The sequence below is a fragment of the Gorilla gorilla genome, chromosome 13, assembly GCF_029281585.2.
Source record: "Gorilla gorilla gorilla isolate KB3781 chromosome 13, NHGRI_mGorGor1-v2.1_pri, whole genome shotgun sequence".
NCBI classification, from domain to species: domain Eukaryota; kingdom Metazoa; phylum Chordata; class Mammalia; order Primates; family Hominidae; genus Gorilla; species Gorilla gorilla.
In genome coordinates, this window is record NC_073237.2 from 117,991,015 (window position 1) to 118,011,445 (window position 20,431).

A 20,431-nucleotide genomic window follows, 5' to 3' on the forward strand; every position below is an offset into this window, starting at 1 on the left:
AAAAATATTTTGGGAGGTGGAGGCAGGCAGATCACAAGGTCAGGAGTTTGAGACCAGCATGGCCAACATGGTGAAACCCTGTCTCTACTAAAAACACAAAAAAATTAGCCAGGCGTGGTGGCAGGTGCCTGTAAGCCCAGCTACTTGGGAGGCTGAGGCAGGAGAATTGCTTGAACCTGGGAGGTAGAGGTTGTAGTGAGCCAAGACTGTGCCACTGCACTCCAGCCTGGTCAACAGAGCAAGACTCCATCTCATAAAAAAAAAAATTTTTTTTTTTGATAACCAGGCATGTGCCACCACACCTGGCTAATTTTTGTATTTTTATTTATTAATTTTTAATTTTTATATATATTTTTGAATGGAGTCTTGCTCTGTTGCCCAGGCTGGAGTGCAGTGATGCAATCTTGGCTCACTGCAACCTCCGCCTCCCGGGTTCAAGCTATTCTCCTGCCTCAGCCTCCCGAGTCACTGGGATTACAGGTGTGCACCACTACACCCAGCTAATTTGGGTATTTTTAGTAGAGACAGGGTTTCACCATGTTGGCCAGGCTGGTTCGAACTCCTGACCTTGGGCAATCCACTCGGCTTGGCCTCCCAGAGTGCTGGGATTACAGTCATGAGCCACCGCGCCCGGCCTGTTTTATGTATTTAAAAACATTTTTCTGAGAGGCGGTCCTTAGACCTTACTAGAGCCCAAAGGGCCCATGGCACCTAAGAAAGGTAAAGGGCTCCTGCTGAGGCCCAGGGAGGGGCCCTCACAGGCTGGGGGCTACACCATGCTGACAGGGATGAGGTATCTGACTGTTGAATGGACTGAAGTCTGCACTGGGCAAGGCTGCTCTTTGTACCCATCTCTGTGCTGGCCTTTGGGGGACAGCAGCTCCTGATGAGAGAGGACCTTGCCCTCCAGGAGCTCCTGGCCTGGTTATGGGAGGGGGCAAGGCACACAGAGAGCTGAACAGCTCCCTGCACTGTCAGGAGTTCAGAGGAGAGAGAAGTCACTTCCACCACTGGGACCTGATTGACCATCCTGGGAAGGCTTCGTGGAGGAGGTGGCATTGGATTTGGGCCTTGAAAATTTTGACGTAAGAGACAGGGGAAAGCAGGTCAGGCCGAGAGGGACCAGACTAAGCAAAGAAATGGAGACCAGAAGGCTGGGGCATGAGTGGTGCCCAGGGAGGAGCAGGGTTCAACTGGAGGGTATGGGAGAGAGCAGAGGGAGGTGGGAATGGAAGTCCTGAATGCAAGGCAAAGAAGCTTGCGGCCCGACGTGGTGGCTCACATCTGTAATCCCAGAACTTTGGGAGGCCGAGGCTGGCGGATAACGAGGTCAAGAGATCGAGACCATCCTGGTCAAAATGGTGAAACCCGGTCTCTACTAAAAATACAACAATTAGCTGGGCGTGGTGGCGTGTGCCTGTAGCCCCAGCTACTTGGGAGGCTGAGGCAGGAGAATCGCTTGAACCCGGGAGGTGGTGGAGGTTGCAGTGAGCTGAGATTGTGCCACTGCACTCCAGCCTGGCGACAGGGCAAGACTCCGTCTCAAAAAAAAAAAAAAAAAAAAAAAAAAGAAGCTTGCGCTCTGCTGTTGGCCCAGGGAACCATGGCAGGGCTTTCAGCAGGGAGCAGGGCAGGTTTCGGTTCGAGGACAGACCCCCTGGTTGCTGTGTGGAGAGACGATGGGAGAGGATGGGCAGGAGGCTGGGTGGCCATCGTTGACACCTTGCAGTCATCTGATGGGGAATGTGGAGAGCTGAACTGAGCCCAGGGTCCTTGTGGGGACAGACAGGGGCCGTCCCAGCCGTGGAATGAGGTGGAAGGTCAGGAGGCTCAGACCTCTGGGGCTGGGACTGACCGCCTGGGTTTGAATCCTGGTCTCTGCGGGTTACTAGCTACGTGGTCTCGGGCGTGTGTTACGCTTGCGAATTAATTTGGTCATCTAAGACACATGGTGATAGCAGCACCTGTCTCGCAGAGTTGCTGCGGGCGTAAAATGTGACAAGGCATTTAAAGCTCAGCACAGTGCCTGGCACAGAGTAAGCTCTGGACACACCATAGCTCTGGTTATGTTTATTACCGGTGATAAAACAGATGGGTCCTGGTGACCCAGTGGACTGGAGGAGATGCAGGGACAAAAGCGGCCAAGTCTGAAGTTTCAGATCAGCACCAAAGCCCGGGTCTCTGCAGCTGGTATCTGAGCACAGACCAGGTCTCCAGGTGCTCTCTTCCCCGCTGACCCTAAGGGCTGGGGCCGGGACACCCCCTCCGCTGCCCTCACCTCCTCTGCCCAGCTTTCCCTTAGCAAGGCCTCCTCTGGCCCCTCCAGCATAGACTCCTACCCCCCAGGAAGGGTCAAACACAAACTCCATCTCATTCCAACACCTGGTGCCGTCTAATCCCGTTCTTTTCCTCCAGGAGTTCCCAGGGTCAGGAAGGTGCAGTGAATGAGACAGGCCTCAGAGAGTGACACTGGGAGCTCCACTTGGGTTTCTAAGTCTCAGAGCAGGAAGTGTCTAGACCAGCGTCCCACTGTGAGTGAGCGCTGGAGCCTCCCTGAAGAGGGATGCCATGGGCAAGGTGGCGTGACAAAGGTGGGGTCTTTGAACGTGGGATTTTGCAGGAGCAGCTTCACCTCTGGGCCTGCTCACACTGGGGCTGATACTTGGGGTCCTGGAATTCCATATGCACTTTCCCCTAGACCCTTTCGGGGGGCTCCCCAACCCTGCTCAGCTTCCCTCTCTCCAAGATTGAGGGGTTCCAGCTGCTACAGGCAGTGGGAGCCCACTGATGCTGGAGAATAAATTTGCTGTTTTGTAGAGCATGTGGATGCATATTTGGGGGGCTTAATCTTCTTAATAAATTGTTCTCAAATTGTGCACTATTAAACTCCCGAAAAATTCATGAGCACGCTGGGAATAGAGACCTCATTGGGAAGGTTTGACATGAACAATGCAATAAACGCAGCTTCTAAACTGGGTCAGGGAAGCCTTCGAGGCCCAGAGAGAGGACATTCCCGCTTGACCCTCCCCAGGCCTATAAATTAATCATGTGCACAAAGAGGGCCTTGTTCTCTCTTGTCAGAGCCAGGGGTTGTGTCTTTGCCCACTGATCCCACCCCCCCTACCAAACCACCTCTGCTGCAAACAGAGTGCCTGGTGAGGCCGTTCAGCGTCTGTGCTTTGTTATTCCTGTGTCTCCAAAGCAAGGTGGGTGTACGTTTCAGCAAGAGAGATGTAGGTTAGATAGGAGGAAGAACTTCCTGGCTGACTGTGTGGTGGTGTGAAATCCTGGAATGGGCTGCTCTGGGAACTCGAGGAGACTCTTTTCATTAGGCTTTTAAGACCTGGCAGGCTCTATCCCCCTTGGTGCTCTCAGACCATTGCCCAGAGACAGCAGTGACCAGGACAGACATTGCCCCAGGGTTTGGCCACAGGAGCTGGCCTGGATGTGCCTCATTCTGGACCATTGTGGGAGATTTAAGGCTCAGCTAAGGGGACATCAGGACAGCATCCTCCAGGCCCAAACCCTCACCATGGTCTAAGTACATGGCATTTGGATAAGGGAAGTCAAGTTAGGTCTCTGCCATGGGTCTGGGGCTGCTGCTCTCTTCCTCAACACCCTCAGCCTCTTGGAGTCCTATTCAAAGGCTTGGCCCAGATGCCACCTCCTCTGTGAAGCCTTCCTTGATTTCTCCCTGCCCTGTCAGTCAAAATTAGTTACTTCCTCCCTTGTGGTCCCTCTGCCTTGGGCCCTTGTTCGAGACTCTCTGTGGAAGCCTATGTGTCCCACCAGACTGTCAGCTCTCTGAGGACAGGGACTGTGTCAGAGCCCTCTCAGGACACAAAGGGACACAGTTCTTGAAGGATCCTCCAGAGACCATGCCATGACTTGCATTGGTTTTCACATGCCAACTTCTAGGAAGGGTCCCCTATGCACCCCGGGGTGGGAGCTGAATGGCCTGGCTTCCCAATGACAACGTGGGAATCCTGTGCTTTTAAGACAGGAGTAGGGCCAGAAAGAGGAGAGGTGGAGGAGGCAGAGGCCCCGGCCGGCCACACTTGACCCCGCCTTTACCCTCTTAGTTCTGACATTTCACAAGTCTTTGTTTTTTTCTGAATCTGCTCAAAGTCCTTCAACCCTGCAGGTCTTTGGAGGAGGGTGAAATGGCCACCCTCAGTGTACACAGGAGCCCCACCCTGAGCCAATGTGGCCCCAGGTGTCCCCTTGTGCCTAGAAAGCAGCCTCACTCCAGCACAAGCCTGGGCAGGTGCAGCCTCGGTGCGCAGTTTGGAAGGGGTGACGCGCAGGTCTGAGAATGGGTGGGCAGTGGGGGTGGAGTTCACTGTCAGCACCAAAGAGGAAGCGGGGAGGCCCTCGTGGGAGTGTGGAAGAGGAGCACCTTTCTCTGGGGAGAGCAATTCCGGGAGATGTAACTGGGTAGCCTACCCAGACCCCTGGCCCTGGTGGTCTAGCCTCTAAAGGAAGCAGATGGTAGCAATAGGAGAAGGCAGTGGACAGCCCCATTGGTCCTACCCCCGCCCCAGCCACCACCTATGGCTAGGCTGGGAGGAAGCTGCTCTTCCACTCCCACCCTCACCCCGTGGGCTCGGCTGCTCCCTGCTGACTTGCACCTCAGAGGCACCCCCAGCCCCCTCAGCCAGAACAGCCAACACCAGGCAGGTTTGATGCCTGATACCATGGGGCCCTGTGTGCCAGTGCGGCCCACCCAGCCTCAGACCTGCGTATATATGTGTGTGTGTGTGTGCGCGCGTGTGTGTGTGTGTGCGCGTGTGTATGTGTGTGTGCATGTGCGTGTATGTCTATGTGCGAAGGGGAAGCTTGGCAGAGGGTGGCTATGGTGTGGAGGGGGCTGGAGAGGCCAGGCCTCCGTGTGGCCGGTCAGTGCCTCAGGAGGTCAGCAGGTGGAGAAAGAGAGCCGTGTGTGGGGTCAAGGAGACCGTGGGGCTGTTCATTGGACAGCACTAATTCAATGCCTAAAAATAACCTCGGACCTGGTACGGCACTTCAGAAATTTCCAGGCTCTTTCAGACCCCCCACAAACTCATTTCAGTCTCCAACATCTTGTGAGGAAGTTAATTCCATCCTTATTTTACCACCGGGAGCACCAAGTTCTAGAGTAAATCTGTGAAGGGCTCACAGTTAGCTGGTGGTAGAGCTGAAACTGGAACTCTGGTCTCTCTGGCCGTAGGTTCAGGGCCACCTCCTGTGGACCTACTGTGTGCTTAGCCCCGTGCAGGGCCTGGGCATGGAAACGGAGTGAAGGAGGCACTGGCTTTGCTGCCAACATGGCCTGTCTGCAGGGAAGAAGGCCACCTGAGAGAGAGGTTAGGAAGCACCAGGGCAACCACAGGAAGGAGGGGCGCTGAGATGGGAGCGAGGCCTTGGACAAGAAAGGATATCCAGAGCTAGAGAGGGTGGGGCTTGAGGGTGGAGGCCATTCAAACACAAAGCACTCTGGGTGAAGACAAGACAGTGGGGAGCGGGTTTCGGCCCAGCCCCACGCAGAGCCTTAAAGACACAGCCATGGGCATCCCCTGCAGGGCCTGGCAGTCAGTCTGCGCAGGAGAGTCACATCTGTGGGACCCTGCTGCAGAGGACCTTCCCAAGGGACAGTCCCCTGTTTAGATGTCTTTTTGGGGGGGGGGGCTGGGGGGATGGAGTCTTGCTCTATCTCCCCAGGCTGGAGTGCAGTGGCACGATCTCGGCTCACTGCAACCTCTGCGTCCCAGGTTCAAGTGATTCTCGTGTCTCAGCCTCTTGAGTAGCTGGGACTACAGGTACACGCCACCATGCCCAGCTAATTTTTTGTATTTTTTTTTTTTAGTAAAGATGGATTTCGCCATGTTGCCCAGGCTGGTTTCGAGTTCCTGAGCTCAGGCAAACCACCTGCCTCGGCCTCCCAAAGTGCTAGGATTACAGGCGTGAGCCATGGTGCCCAGCCTCAGATGTCTTTTGGGGGTGGAACCAGGGCTGCACTGCAGAGTTCACCCCCCCACCCCTGGCCCTGTCACTCTCCATCCTCTTCCTCCTGCTCTGGCCTGCTTTTATTCTCCTTTTAGCATAAGATGGCAAAGTGACTGAGAAGAAGGAAACAATCAAAGGAAGAGAAGTGGTTGCCACGGAAACTATAAAGTGGAAGCAGAAACTTTCAGGAGCAGGAGGGAGGAGGGAAGCAGACCTGGTGGCTGGGTGGGAGGAGAGGCGGGAGGCCTGGCCTGGGCTAGCCTGGAGTGCCCCTACGCCCAGTCCTCGCTGCTCTCCCCAGCTGAGCAACGCTGGGATCTGTGCTCTCGGGAGCAGGAGGGCCGTCTGGTTTCTCCCAAGCCTGGGCAGGAGGTGGCTGGTATGAGAGTGAGGTAAGCAGCTTGGCCTGTGGGTGCATGGGGCTGAGGAGGAGCCCTGTCTTCTGCCCAGATCCCCACATTGTTCTGAACCACCAGTCCCATGTCAGCCTGGAGGAGTCTTTGCATGTCTTTACACCACGTCTTGATTCCTCCGTTCTAACAAGCCAAAATGACACGGTGCAGGACTGGGCAGTTTACCAGGCAGCTTCCTGAGTGCAGTCTCATTCAAGTCTTGTGACAGTTCTGGGAGGATAGTATTCAGATTCTACAGAGTGGGGAGTTTGGGCCCAGAGAGGTTAGGGAACTTGCCCTAGGTCACAGAGCTGAGAACCCCCAGGGGTAGGATTTATCCCCTGGACTGTCAGATCCTAAAGCCTTGAGCTCTCTTTTCCTTCTGGACACTTTGTTTTGTAATGCAGGGCTCTGCATGAAGCCATGAGTTCTCTGTAGCCTCCAGCCCCTTCTCATCCTTCATTCCAGTAAGACTTTCCCCCAGGGAGCTGCTATTTGCTTCCTGGAGGAGCCTAGGGAAATTTAGTGTCTCTGAGGCTTGATTTCCCCATCTGTAAAATGGGCATAATAGCACCTTTTCCCTCTGAAGGCTTTTGTGAGGATGTAATGAGACAATTCAAGTCAAGCACTGGGTGCAGTGCCTGGCACAGAGGATACCCTTGAACTCTCTGCTGGCTGAGCCTAGCAAGCACCCGTGGAGTGGGCAGGGCTGGGGCAACCTCCCTATATTTCAGAGAAGCCACTTCGTCTGTGAAACGGTTCCGATGGGTTCCTGCCTTGCTCGGGGAATTGGAAAGGTAGATTGAGATCATGGCTGTGGAGCCTTGAAACCACTGAGTCTAGTGGGGGAAGAAGCAGGGTCTCCCCTGCTGTAAAACTGGCCACTAGAGCTCCAGTGGACATTGAGATGTCTCAGCCAATGGTCTCTCTGTTGGAGGAAGGGAGGGGAGAGGGATTGGGACCCTGCTCAGTTAGCCCCTGAGTGGGAGGCTCAGACCTGCTGAAGGTTTGGGTCTGAAATGAGCCCTTGGAATTCCGCGTTGCCTGCCCCCGAATTGCAGCCAAGCTTTAGATTTCTCCCGGGAGAGGCCCAGCGAGCCAAATGTGTTATTAAATGGCAGAGAGGCCGAGCGCTGCATGTGAGAGATAATGGGGGAATTTATTTGATGGGCTATAAATCACAGAATGAGAAGCCCTGCAACCTGTGGGGAGGAAAATTAAGAAGTCCTGAGCAGTGACTTGTTTGGGGTGGGGGCGGAAGGCATTTGGCCCTGTTTTGCTGTGAGCCTGGCAGGTTCATGATGCATGAGGCCCAGTGGTCCGAGGGGCTCTGATGTGCACACTTCCTATGTACTCAATGGTGACACCCCCCTCCCCCCATTGGCAGCTGCTGCGTGACAATGCCAAGCTGGGCACTGGGTTATGACCTCAGGGAGAGCAGTGTGCCAGGAGAGACAGATGTGAGATGAATCATCAAAAAATATGCAGTCAGCCCTCCGAATCTATGGGTTCTGCATCTGTGGATTCAACCAACCGAGGATTGAAGATAGAAAAAAATTGCATCTGTACTGAACATGTACAGACTTTTTCTCGTCATCATTACCTAAACAATACAACTATCTCCATAGCATTTACATTGTATTAGCTATAAGTATGCTAGAGATGATTTAAAGTATACAGGAGGGTATGCATATGCTATATTTTAATATCAGGGACTTGAGCCTGCTTGGATTTTGGTATCTGATTGGATTTTGGTATCCTGGATCCAATACCCCTGGGATACCAAGGGACGCCTGTATGGCACTGCACAAAGCAGTGGGCTCCCTGGAGGAAAGGCGCAGGGAGCTCAGAGAGAGTGTTGCAGGAGGGCTGTGGAGGAGGCGGTGAATTGGGAGAGGGGAGTGGTGGTTTTTCTGGAAAGGAAGAGTGAATGCGAGTCAGCCAGGTGACTCAAGAGAGCTGTGGCAGGGAAGATGAGCCAGAAAGAGTGGCCAAAGGCCAGCAGGGCCAGGGCAGCTAGGGCAGGGGCTGTGTTTCAGATTTCACTCTGGCTGTTTTATGGAGAACCACACTGAGGAGGCAGCGGAGGATTTGGGGGGACAGTTCGGGGGGATGGAGGTCCCCAAAGGTAGAGATGGCGATGCCCCGGTTCTGGGAGATGTCAACGAAGGTGACGAGGTGGACAGCCTCAAGCTGGAATTTGGAGCTCAGAAGAGCCCATTTCACAGAGCAGGCTCCAAGTCTACAAAGCCAGCCCCATGTCCCGTATCCTAGGAGGTGGGAATCATGGGAGCAAAGACACAAAGGAAAGAAGCAGTGAAGGGCTGGGGGCCAGGGTGGTTGGGGAAGGGATAGGAGTAGGGTGTGGTAAGAGGGAAGATAGGAGTAGGGCTGGGGCCATATCCACTGACCACTACCCTAGGCTAGGACTAGAGTCAAGGCTGTGTGGGATTGAATCCTGTCTCTGCCACTAATCAATTCTTGTGCCTGTAAAATGGGAGAGTAACAGGATTCACTGCTTTTGGTCATTAGAAGGACTTGCTGAATTGACACTGCCTGACAAAGGGGAAGCACTGAATTGGGATTAAGTATGCACTGAGTGGCCTTGGGCAACTCTCCCCTCTCTGAGCTTTGCTTTCTCCTAGCAGGTCTCTGCAAACCCTCTAGGCCAAAGTCCTCTAATCTCCCTGTGCTAGCAGTGTGCAGCTCCCGAAGGTGGTCAGAGCACATCGGCAAGCTGGCTGTATTGCCTCAGATGGGACCGTGTCCCTCTCTGCCCTGTAAGGGGATACCATGCCTATCAGAGCTGTAAGGGGATATTTTAATCAGCCCAGGACCTGCTGAGGTCAGAGGGCACAGGGACCGGAACAAAGAATGCCAGTCACGGCTGCTGCCTGGCCCTAGATGACCTGCTGGGCCCCAGAATCCAGACCACATGGGGAGCCTGCGGAGGGAGGTGGAAGCTGGGGGCCTCACTGTGGGTCAGGGACTGTTCAAACTGGGTGTTCTCCATTTTGGGCCTCAGTTTGCCCATCTGTACCATGAGGTTTATAACCCCTCCCTGCCTGCAGCACATGGGGTGCTGAAAAAAAGGAACAGGCTGCAGTTTGGACAAAGCAGATTCAGGTCTTTATTGGGGGCTATGGTCTCAAAGCCTGAGAGAGAGCAACAGGTGGGCGAGTGAGGCTCAGTGCGGCCCACGGATGACCTGCTTTGGAATCACCTGTGGGCCCACTGCCCGCTGATGAAAAATGCAGACTCCTGGGCTGTTCCCCAGACTGGCTAACTTAGACTCTGCCCGGTGGGCCCAAGTGTCTGCACTTTAACCCATATCCCAGGGGACTGGAATGTCTCGAAGTCCAAGATCTGAAGTTCTGGGCATCCCCTTCCTTGCATCAGGGGAACAGGGGCCCAGAGGGCATGGGGTAGGCTGGCCCAAGTTGCTTAGGAGACTGGAATCCTATGCCATGCCACTCAGGGGTCCTTCCTGTGCATCGCCCCAGGAGCCCTGGGAGTCCTCGGTGATGCCTGGGGCAAGGGGGACTTTATCCTAGGGCTCCATAGCCCAGCAGGGGGCAGCGCAGATCAGCACCTGCTGAGGGCTTCCCGCTGCTGTGTGGGCCTGGGCTGGGCAGTGCGGATCTAGAAAGAGCCCACCGTTTAGGAGAGGTAGGTGTGGGCCTGGGTGGGAAGACGGGCCTGTGTGTGCATGGGAGCCTGTGTCAGGGGGGCGACAATGAGAGAGGGAGCACCAGGAGGACACAAGAAATGCGACATCAGAGAAAGCAGGCCCAGAACATTGTGAAACTTCCTTACAGCTTTCCGGGACAGAGGCTGCAGGGGAAGAGGAGAGGGCATCTGTTGCCCAAGCTGCCTCCCTAGGACTCTCAGTGGGATTGGGGTGACTTCAGGCCTCCCCACCTCCCCCCACACCATGTCCTCTGGGCTTTTAAATGAGGATCAATCAGAGGTCAGCCCCTCCCCAAGTTCAGCATCAGAGTCAGGAGGGACTAGGAGCTGGGCTGCAGGCTAAACTCCAGCCCCAGCTCTCCAATTGGCCCTTCCTTACTTTGTCTGCTACAGCTTCCTCTGCTGCTGGGAACCTGTGGGCAGGCCTACGGTGTGGGGTGGGGCCAGTCCTGAGCCTCTGGACCTCTGACTTGAGAGTGGGCTGACCACTAGATCTCTTGAGGCCTTCTGCAGTTCCCAGTTGTGGGAAGGCAGCTTCACTTTCATACTTTCTCAGGGCAATGGGGGGCTGGTTTGGTAGTGAGCTCCCTGTCACCAAAGGTATGCTAGACAAGACTAGGTGAATTTTTCTTCCTCTTAAGCCTTTGGTGACAGGCTAAAGGGTGGGTCCTGGGCCATCCCCTCTTTATACCCCATCTGTCTGTTAATCATTAATCGCCAAGAGAGCTCCTCCTGGGATGGGGTGACTCCCTAGCTATGGGGGATGCTGATTTCCAGGATGACCTTGAACTTGTTTTTCTTGGCCCCAAACTTTCTTCTACTTCCTGTTTGAGCAGGTGCAGAAATTATAGGGGCCCAACCCTTCCTTGTTTTCCTGGTAGAATTTCCAGACAAAATGCTCTTCCCAGGATGGGGCAGAGCTGGGATTGTTCTCACTCCCAAGGGGATTTGAGGAATGAGGATGGCAGAAGCTCCATTTAATTCCCACCTACGTGGCCTTAGGATGCCAGCTATGGGCTAGGTGGGATCCTCAGGAAAGGCCAGTAAATGTGAGAACCGTGGCTCCGGCAGTGCTTGCCTCTCCTCTAACACCAGCTATGGCTCCCATTTATGTTCCAGATTGGACACAGAGGCTCTGAGTGTCAATACCCAATGGCCTTGAACACCCACCCAGGCCAAACCCATTTTGTAGGAGGGGAGGCTGGGGCTGTGAGCCAGAGGAGCCTTGTTCAAAGGCACATAGCAAAGTGAAGGCATTTATTCATCCATTCATTCATTCACCGAGTGCAAACTTTGTGCCAGTTCCTTCACGGTCAGGATTTGCACCTTGGCCTGCTGACCATCCTCAGCTGCCACTCAAAAATAAACTTTCCAGCCTGCCATCCATGTGTCACACCAGGCCTCAAGAGGTAGGTCACTTGTTCCTGGTCCCACAGCCAGCCTGCCTGCCTGCCTGCCTTCCTTCTTTCCTTCCTTCCTTCTTCCTTCCTCTTTCTTTCTTTTCTTTCTTTCTTTTTTTCTTTCTTTTCTTTCTTTCTGTCCATTTCTTTCCCTTTCTTTCTCTTTCTTTCTTTCTTTCTTTCTTTCTTTCTTTCTTTCTTTCTCTCTTTCTTTCCTTTCTTTCTTTCTCTCTCTCTCTCTTTCTTTCTTTCTTTCCTTCTCACTTTCTTTTTTTTTGACAGGGTCTTCCTCTGTTGCCCAGGCTGGAGTAGAGTGACACGATCATAGCTCACTGTAGCCTCAACCTCCCTGGCTCAAGCAATCCTCTCACCTCATCCTCCCAAGTAGCTGGGACTACAGGCACACACCACCATGCCTGGCTAATTTTTATTAGTATTATTATTACTGAGACTGAGTCTCACTCTGTCGCCCAGGCTGGAGTGCAGTCGTGCAATCTCAGCTCACTGCAACCTCTGCCTCCCGGCCTCAAGCAATTCTCGTGTGTCAGCTTCCAGATGGGATTTCACCATTGCTGGCCAGGCTGGTCTCGAACTCCTGATCTCAGGTGATCCACCCACCTCGGCCTCCCAAAGTGCTGCAATTACAGGCGTGAGCCACCACACCTGGCTTTTTTTTTTTTTTTTTTTTTGTAGGGACAGGGTCTCACTGTGTTGCCAGGGCTGGTCTCAAACTCCTGGGCTCAAGTGATCTTCCTCTCTTGGCCTTCGAAAGTGCTGGAACCACAGCTTCTTTTCTATTAAAAAAAAAAAAAAAAAAAGAACAGAGGCTTTGAGCCCAGCTCCCTTCATGCACCTCATTCATCACACATTTATTGAGTGCTATTCTATGCACTGGGCATATGGCTATGAACTGGACTCACAAGGTTCCTGTCCTCATTAAAGTCTGGGGAAACAAATTAATGAACATCTGAATACACAGATTAGATAGTTTCAGGAAGCGCTATGTGGAAGAAAATAAAACAGGGCAATGGGATATCATGGAGAGATTGGGGCAAAGACACTTGAGATAAGGTGTCCAGGGAAGGTCTCTGAGGGTGTGATATTTGAGCTGAGGCCTCAATGACAGGAAGGAGCTGCCCATCTGAAGATCTGGGGTTTGTGGGAATGAGGCAGCAGGAACCGGAGATGCAAAAGCCCTGAGGTGGGACCACGTTTGGCACATTCAGAGATTGAAAAGGTATCAAGCTGAGTCCAGAACTATCTTAGCCAGTGGCTCCCCAAGAAAGCCACTAGAAAGCTCTTTTAAGAATACAGATTCCTTGGCCCTACCCATCAAAATCTGGATTCAGGGATGCTGGGAGTGGGGCCTTGGAATCTGTTTCTGAATGCTCCCAATGTAGTTAATGGCATCCAGTCCAGCCCCACACCTGTAAGCCTGCCATATGGAGCCATCCCCTTCTTTCATTTTTTGCAGAGGGAGGATCAGAGAGGCACCGTGACTTATTCAAGGTTGCACAGCCACACAGTGACAAATCTAAGCCTCAAGCCCAGATCTCCCACCAGAGTTCTGCCCTTACCACTTCTCTTCTTCCCCTCTGGAGAAGCTGCCTGGGCCTCACCCCAACTTGGATCTATCTCCCTGTCTATTCTCCCTGATCTCACCCCTCACATAGCCTGCTCCCCAGTCCCCACTGTATCCTCTGCTCCAGCCTCACCATCCTACCCACTGTCTCCAGTACATGCTTTGTTCATTTCCACCTCTGGGGCTTTTCTCATGCTGTCTCTCCCTCCAAGAATATACTTTTCTGCTCGCTACGCAGTCAACTCCTACTCAGCCGTCTAGCTCCATGCCAGTGTCTCCTCCTCCAGGCAGTCTTCCAGGACTTCTCTCTTCTCCAAATTCTCTCAGTGCTGACTCCAGGTCAGATAGGCTCAGCCACTTTTTTCGAATGTTGCCATCATCTCTCCCAGTGTTGCTAAGAGCCTGCTCTGGGCTGGGAGCTGTACTGATCAGCTCTGGACTGTCCTCTCAACCAATCCACAAATTAGTGAGAAAAGAAATAGCCAAGGCTAGGCGTGGTGGCTCAAACCTATAATCCCAGCGCTTTGGGACAATAAGGTGGGAGAATCACTTAAGGCCAGGAGTTCGAGACCAGTCTGAGCATCATGGCAAGACCGTGTCTCTACCAAAAAGTTAAAAAATTAGCCAGGCATGGTGGCACACACGCCTGTAGTCCTAGCTGCTCGGGAGGCTGAGGCAGGAGGGTCACATGAGCCCAGGCATTCGAGGTCGCAGTGAGCTATAATCCCACCACTGCATTTCAGCCTGGGCAACAGAGCGAGACCTTGTCTAAAAAAGAAGAAGAAGAGGAGGAGGAAGAAGAGGAAGAAGAGGAAGAGGAAGGGGAAGGGGAAGGGGAAGAGGAAGGAAACAAAGAAGGAAGGAAGGAGAAAGGAGGGAAGGAAGGAAAGAGAAGGAAAGAAAGAAAAGAAAGGAAAGAAAGGCTGGGCACAGTGGCTCATGCCTGTAATCCCAGCACTTTGGGAGGCTGAGGCAGGTGGATCACCTGAGGTCAGGCGTTCGAGACCAGCCTGGCCAACATGGCGAAACCCCGTCTCTACTAAAAATACAAAAATTAGCCAGGCGTGGTGACACACGCCTGTAATCCCAGTTACTCAGGAGGCTGAGGCAGGAGAATTGTTTGAACCTGGGAGGCGGAGGTTGCAGTGAGCCAAGATCGAGCCATTGCACTTCAGCCTGGGCTTGCCGAGACTCCATCTCAAAAAAAAAAAAAAAAAAAGAGAGAGAGAGAGAGAAAGAGAGAAAAGAAAAAGAAAAGAAAAAGAAAAGAGCCAGGAGGGAAAGATGCTTGTCAGTTTATACACAAGGCTTTGATCCACTATGTTATTTGACTCTTCCACAACCTCACAAAATATTCATATACCCCTTTATACCTTAGGAAATGGAGGCACAGAGAGGTGAGGCAGTGATCTGGGGTCACAGAGCGAAGAGGGGAAGGCTCATCACTCCAAATCCCCCACCTGAATGGGGGCTTCCTAGGAGCTGACTACAGGGCCCGTTCAGCTGTCCTCCTCTGGGGGCTCTGCAGGAGTTGAGCAAGGCCCTCCCCTGGAACCCAGGCCAGTGCCAGCCATGAAATGGTTCACAGATGACCAGGCAGGCCTGCTTGAGAAGGGAGGGGGCTCCCTGACCTCACACTGGGACCATATGCCACCCCCTCTGGTTTCCCAGTGGGTGCGGAGCTGTCTGGGCCCATACTGAAGGGGGAGGAAGAAGCCCAGAGACCTGGAACCTCAGCCCCAGGCCTGGGCCAGGGAGAAAGGAGGGGCTGTGGGCGTCACTGGGGCCCAGGGCCCACCTGGAGCTTGGCAGCGTTTCTGGGTCAGGGCAGGGAGAGGAAGTACACAGAGAGAGTGGCTCCAGGCTTGGCCATCTGGGCTGAAATGCCGGCTGCTAGGGATGGGGTGAGGAAGGAGGGCTGGGGCTGGGGCCTGGAGAGTGGATTAGTCTCCCCTGGGCCACAGGATTGGAGCCCTCAACTTCAGGGCAGCCAGTATGGAGGGGAAGCCCAGGGCTCCTGTGGGCAGAAGGCAGCAGGCATTCTGGGAGAGGTGGTCCAGGCTCTCGACGGTGAGAAGTGGTCTTGGCGGCTGTATTTGGGTTCCAAGGTGGAACCCACCCTAATCCCCAGCCCCATGTGACCTTGGGTGAGTCGCTCCCTCCCTTGGCCTCACTTCCCCATCTTCAGGAAGGGATGCTGCCCCACCCTGACTGCTCTGTGCTGGGATGAGAGAGCCAGCCAGACCCTCAGTGATTGCAGAGTTGATGCCAGATCCCAGTTTGCCATGGGTTAGGGAGGATCCTCTGGGTAAGCAGCTGATTTTGAGGGCCTCAGCTTCCCCCGTTCGTCAGTTTCTCTCAAGGTTCCTTCTACCTCGGACATTCCGGGGCTTTATGACAGGCTGTCGACGTGTACGAGGGAGATGTGCATGTCCTCTTCTCTGGGCTTCTGGAGGACTGGAGGGGACCTGTAGGTGGCCCTTTGGGGAATGGGGAGATTTTTAGATCCTGATGGAATCTCTGGGAGGTGAGCTGAACAGAGCTGTCTCATCTCCATTTAACATGTGGAAACCTGAGACCCAGAGGTATCACACGGTGACCCCCTCTTAGAGTTCCGGCCTGTCCCGAGGGCTCTGCCCTCGGCCCAGCCCTGGGTGACTTGATTGGAAAAACACTCACACTCCCCGAGGCTCTGTCTGTGTGTGTTCAAATGTCCACGCTTGACTGGTCCCCCACTTCCGCCTGTGTTGAGAGGGGCAGAGCCATCCAAGCCTGGGGTCATCTTGTCCCTGACTGCACCGTTTTCTGCAAACGATGTCATTAAATATATCGGTGGCTTTTGGGAGGAAGTCTGGTGGGCGGTGGCAGTGGTGGTCGCCTGGCTAGCCTGGAGTGCTTTAGTGTGACCTCTTGGGGCTTGTCTATGCTTTTCCCTGAATGGGGTGACCTGGCCCCAGCCTCCCCCATCTTCCCAGTGAAGATCCTGCTCCTGGTCCAGCCTTATTCCCGGATGAACAGTGGATGCAGGAAGTCGTCATTGCCTGCCAGACAGGCCACCTCCTGGGGCAGAGGCCATGACCTTAACCACAAGTGTCCCGCCACCCCCCCTACCCCCACCCTCTGTCCCCCCACCCCCACCCCTGCCCAGAGCTCCAGAGACTGAAAGGTTGAGACTGTCCTGGGAGGCGGATGTGTGCAGGCCTGCCTGGCTGGGGACTTCCCCGGTCACCACCACCCACCCTCATCCCAACAGGAAACCTGACAGGTCTGAGCCTTCCAGACATCCATTGTGTGGGGCCTAGTGTGGACTCTGATGCTTCCCCTGTCAGGACTCCTGTCGCCCCTAGCCTCCTCCTGTCCCTTGACAAAGCTGGCTATTAAAGAAAGTTCTCGACTGTTTCCACTCCCCCGTCTCTGCATTCCGTACTGCTCAACCTTATGATCGTTGCTTCTTTCAGCCCCCTGGGTTCAAATCCTGCCTCCTAGTGCAAGCCCTGTGACTTTAGGGAACTCACCTACCCTCTCTCTGCCTCTTGACATTTCTTCTGGAAAAAGAAAAATAACCATCTGCCTCCTAGGATTATTCTGAAATTAAATGAGATGATGTGGGTAGAATGCTGAGAACAGGATCTGGGACACAGTGCATGCTAGATGCAGTTCAGCTACCATGATTAGGATTAAACCCAAACTCCACCCTCAAACAAACCTCTTGAGGTCAAACTTGTAACCCTCCTCTGTTAAGAAGCCTTGGGTTTCTGTGGTGCCCCATGCATGAGCATCTCTCCTTCCATGGGGGAGGCTGGTGTTTGAAGATAACTGGTTGTGGTTGCTGTTATCATCCCCCCTGTACAGAATGGCCCGTCAATGAAGGCTGTGCTCTTCTGTTTTGTGCTTAGCTGCAGAAATGGGTGATCTGTCTTAAGATTGGAGGAAAAACTATGCTTTATGGGCAATTTAAGGCTTTTCAAAGGTAATTTTGGCAATATGCTTTTTTTTCTCTCTTTTCTCACTGACTTCAACCCTGACACCACAGAGGGACTCAAGACTGCCTTGGGCTAGCCTCCCTCCCCTGCATCTGGTGCCCCTGCTGACCCAGCCCTGGCCTGGCCCATGATGTACCTGGACTTTCAGCCCAGCTCTGATGCTACCCACTGCTTCTTTTCCAGCAGGGATGCTGATGGTTTTCTGCCTAGAGGGGAATTTTTTGGGTCCATCCCTCCCTGGTCTTCACAAGTAGCCTCCTGTGTCCCCATTATTCAAACTGACTAGTGGGGTATACCAGGAGCCAGGAGGGGGGTGTCTCTCCTTGGAGTCAGAGTAGACTTTTTTAAGGAGGGGGTGCTTCAATTTGCAATTGCAAAAATTTATATATACACACACATATATATACATATACACACATATATACATGTATATACCCATATATACACATATATACATATATATGTATATATATTTTATATATATGGGTATATATATATATATATATATATATATATATATGATGGAATACTACTCCGCCATACAAAGGAATGAATTAATGGCATTCCCAGAAACCTGGATGGGAATTGGAGAATATTATTCTAAGTGAAGTAACTCAGGAAAGGAAAACCAAACATCACATATTCTCACTCATAAGTGGGAGCTAAGCTATGAGGATGCAAAGGCAGAAAAATGACACAGTGGACTTTGGGGACTCAGGGAACGAGTGGAAAGGGGGTGAAGGATAAAAGACTACAAATTGGGTTTAGTGTATCCCAAGTTACTGCTCGGGATATGGGTGCACCAAAATCTCACAAATCACCACTGAAGAACTTACTCATGTAACCAAATGCCAGCTGTTCCCCAAAAACCTATGGAAATAAAAAATTTAAAAAATAAAAAAATGAGGGGATGCTTGAGCTGGGTCCTGAAGGGTAAGCAGGAATTCACCAGGTGGGTGCAGAGGGAAGAGCTTGGTGGCAGCGGTCCAGGTCCCACCAACAGGGCGAAGACTGGTGGCGGGAAAGAGTGTCTGGAGGATGACCAAGGGGGCTGAAATGGGTTGGGGTACAAGCGGGAGGTGGTCGCTTTTTGACACAGCTTGGTCTCTGAGAGTTCGCCTTGGGAGGCTTTTGAGGGGAGGGTAAAGGTGCTGGTGGTGGGGTTAGGTCAGATCTGATTTAACCTGCCCTAGCACCCACACCCCTACTTACTAAACTCACGTGTTTCCAGGCCCCATCCAGACCCACTGAATTGAGTGTCTTGAGGGAAACTCAGAAATATGCCTGTTCACTGAGTGAAGGTGATTTGGGGGCTGCAGCCCTGTCCCCGCTAAAGCAGCACATGGGAGAGGTGGGAGCTGGGCCTATTCAGGAGCCCCTCTGGAGGTGGGAGAATAAGACCAGACCTTTAGCCCTGTAGGTACTGAGGCTCTCACGTTGGCAGGGCTGGAAAGCCCGATCTGTTGGTCTGTCACAGGAAGCAGTGGTAGCAATGGTGGTGGTGGGCACTGGAAGCAGGGCTTCTCCTGTTCAGAGAGAGAAAGCCACAGGGGCGCCGGTGGGAGGTGGGAGCAGATGGGGGGCCAGTTTCCCAGCAGGATTGATTCCAGGTCCCCTGCTGGGCTGTACAGGGAGCGGTCTTTAACTGCCCTGTTCCTGGGCCAGGAAGAAGGAAAAGGAGCCTGGGCTCTTTCTCTCCTAGCTCCTGCCCTGCCCCCTTCCCACTCAGTACCCGGAAAGTACCTGCCCCAGGCCCGTGGAGATGCTCGGCTCAGCTGGTTGGCGATGCCCATTCCCGTCCCAAGGGCAGAAATGCACAAGCTTCCTCCATTTCACTAGCTGACCCTCCTTCCTCCACAAGGCAGATGGATTGGGGGTCCATACATTCTCCCTATAGGTAGGGAAACTAAGGCACAGAGAAGGACTTGAAAAGCTGAAGTGGGGAGACCATGCCAGACCTTTGGAGCCCAGCTGTGCTTACAGATGAGGTCCTGAGTTCCAAGTTACTGCCCCCTCTCCCCTCCACACACACTCCTCAGACTTCCTGTTGGGGGCCCAGGCTAAGACCACTTGCCCACACCACTGATAACAGTGAGTTGATTGTGAGCCTCCCGTCCCCTCCAGGGAGGGCTGGAACCTGGCTGATCAGAGGGTTCCTGCTTTGGGAAACAAAATGGGCCAGATGAACTCAGGCCCTGGGAGCAGGACCATTGCCCCCGTCCTGAGTAGGACTTCCTGGGAGTCCCTCACCCCCAGAACCCGTGGACCTGGCTACGGAGGTTAGTCATGCCTGGAAGTGCCAAGATGTGGACAGGTGGTGCTCAGAACCCCACCTACGTGAGGAGGCACTGAACTGGGTTCTGGCAGTTTGGCCAGAGGAGGATGCATGCTAACAAGGCCCCCAGCTTGCCTGGGGACTGAGTGACTGTGTGTGCGCTCTGTCCAGGGGCTTCTTTTTAGAGACGTTCCTGCACCATGTCTGCTGTTGAAAGGAGATAGGGCAATGCCTCCAAGCTTGTCTGACCTGTAGCCTACCGGCTGCATGTGGCCCAGGATGGCTTTGAATGCTGCCCAACACAAATTCATAAACTTTCTTAAAGCATGATGAGGTTTTTTTGTGTGTGTGGTTTTTTTTTTTTTTTTTTAGCTCAACAGCTATGGTTAGTGTGAGTATATTTTATGTGTGGCCTGACAATTATTCTTCTTCCAGTGTGGCCCAGGGAAGCCAAAAGATTGGGCACCCCTGGCCTAACCCAAAGGAGGCCAAGGGTGTCCTCTTGGGCACCCTGGTTTTCCATCTTCCTGTGGGATTGGCCAGTATTGGGGGAAGAGGGGACCAGGGCAGCTGATGGCTCTGGACTCCTCAGACTGAGTTTGGTGGAGTAACACCCCTCCTGCCCCTCCCCCCTGGTCAGGGAAGGCGCCTGGCTTCCAGCTGTGAGACAGGCTCCGCAGGACTAGGGGCCCTCCCCGCTGGCTGAGAGAGCTAGCGGGGGGCTTCCCCTGTGAGGTGCAAAACCCGGCCTGGATTTCTGCCCATACGGCCCCGCCCACTCCAGGGCCCCACCTTCCCCACTGTTCTGGAGGAAGATCCCCTAGCCGGCCTCAGGCACTTGCGGTGACTCACACCCCCCACCCCTAAGTCTGAATGTTGAGAGCCCCAGGCTAAGACCACTTGCCTCTGCCACTTTCCATGTGACTGAGGCAAGACCTCCTTGCCAAGGCCTCAGTTTCCCCCTCTGTACTTCAAAGGAGGCAGCTCAGGCAGGTGTCTTAATAATTTAAACGACGAATGTTGCTAAAGAGATAAGGGGCGGGGAGAGAGAGCGATCACTGTGGGCCATGGTTAGGGAAGGGTGGAGGAACTGGGTCCTGAAAGGGTGGACTTTGGTCGGGTGG

General features: G+C 53.5%; 1 protein-coding gene and 1 long non-coding RNA gene across 5 annotated transcripts in view; one reads left to right on the forward strand and one right to left on the reverse strand.

Annotated features, from left to right (window-relative positions):
- Positions 1 to 20,431, forward strand: part of DAB2IP (DAB2 interacting protein) — a 218,262-nt gene that overhangs the window by 63,396 nt on the left and 134,435 nt on the right. The window lies entirely within an intron of this gene.
- On the reverse strand, positions 10,003 to 15,343 carry LOC129524784 (uncharacterized). The gene is made up of 3 exons (XR_010130344.1): positions 14,423 to 15,343; positions 12,175 to 12,261; positions 10,003 to 10,211 (listed from the first exon to the last, which is right to left on the reverse strand). It is a non-coding gene; the product is annotated as an uncharacterized lncRNA (long non-coding RNA).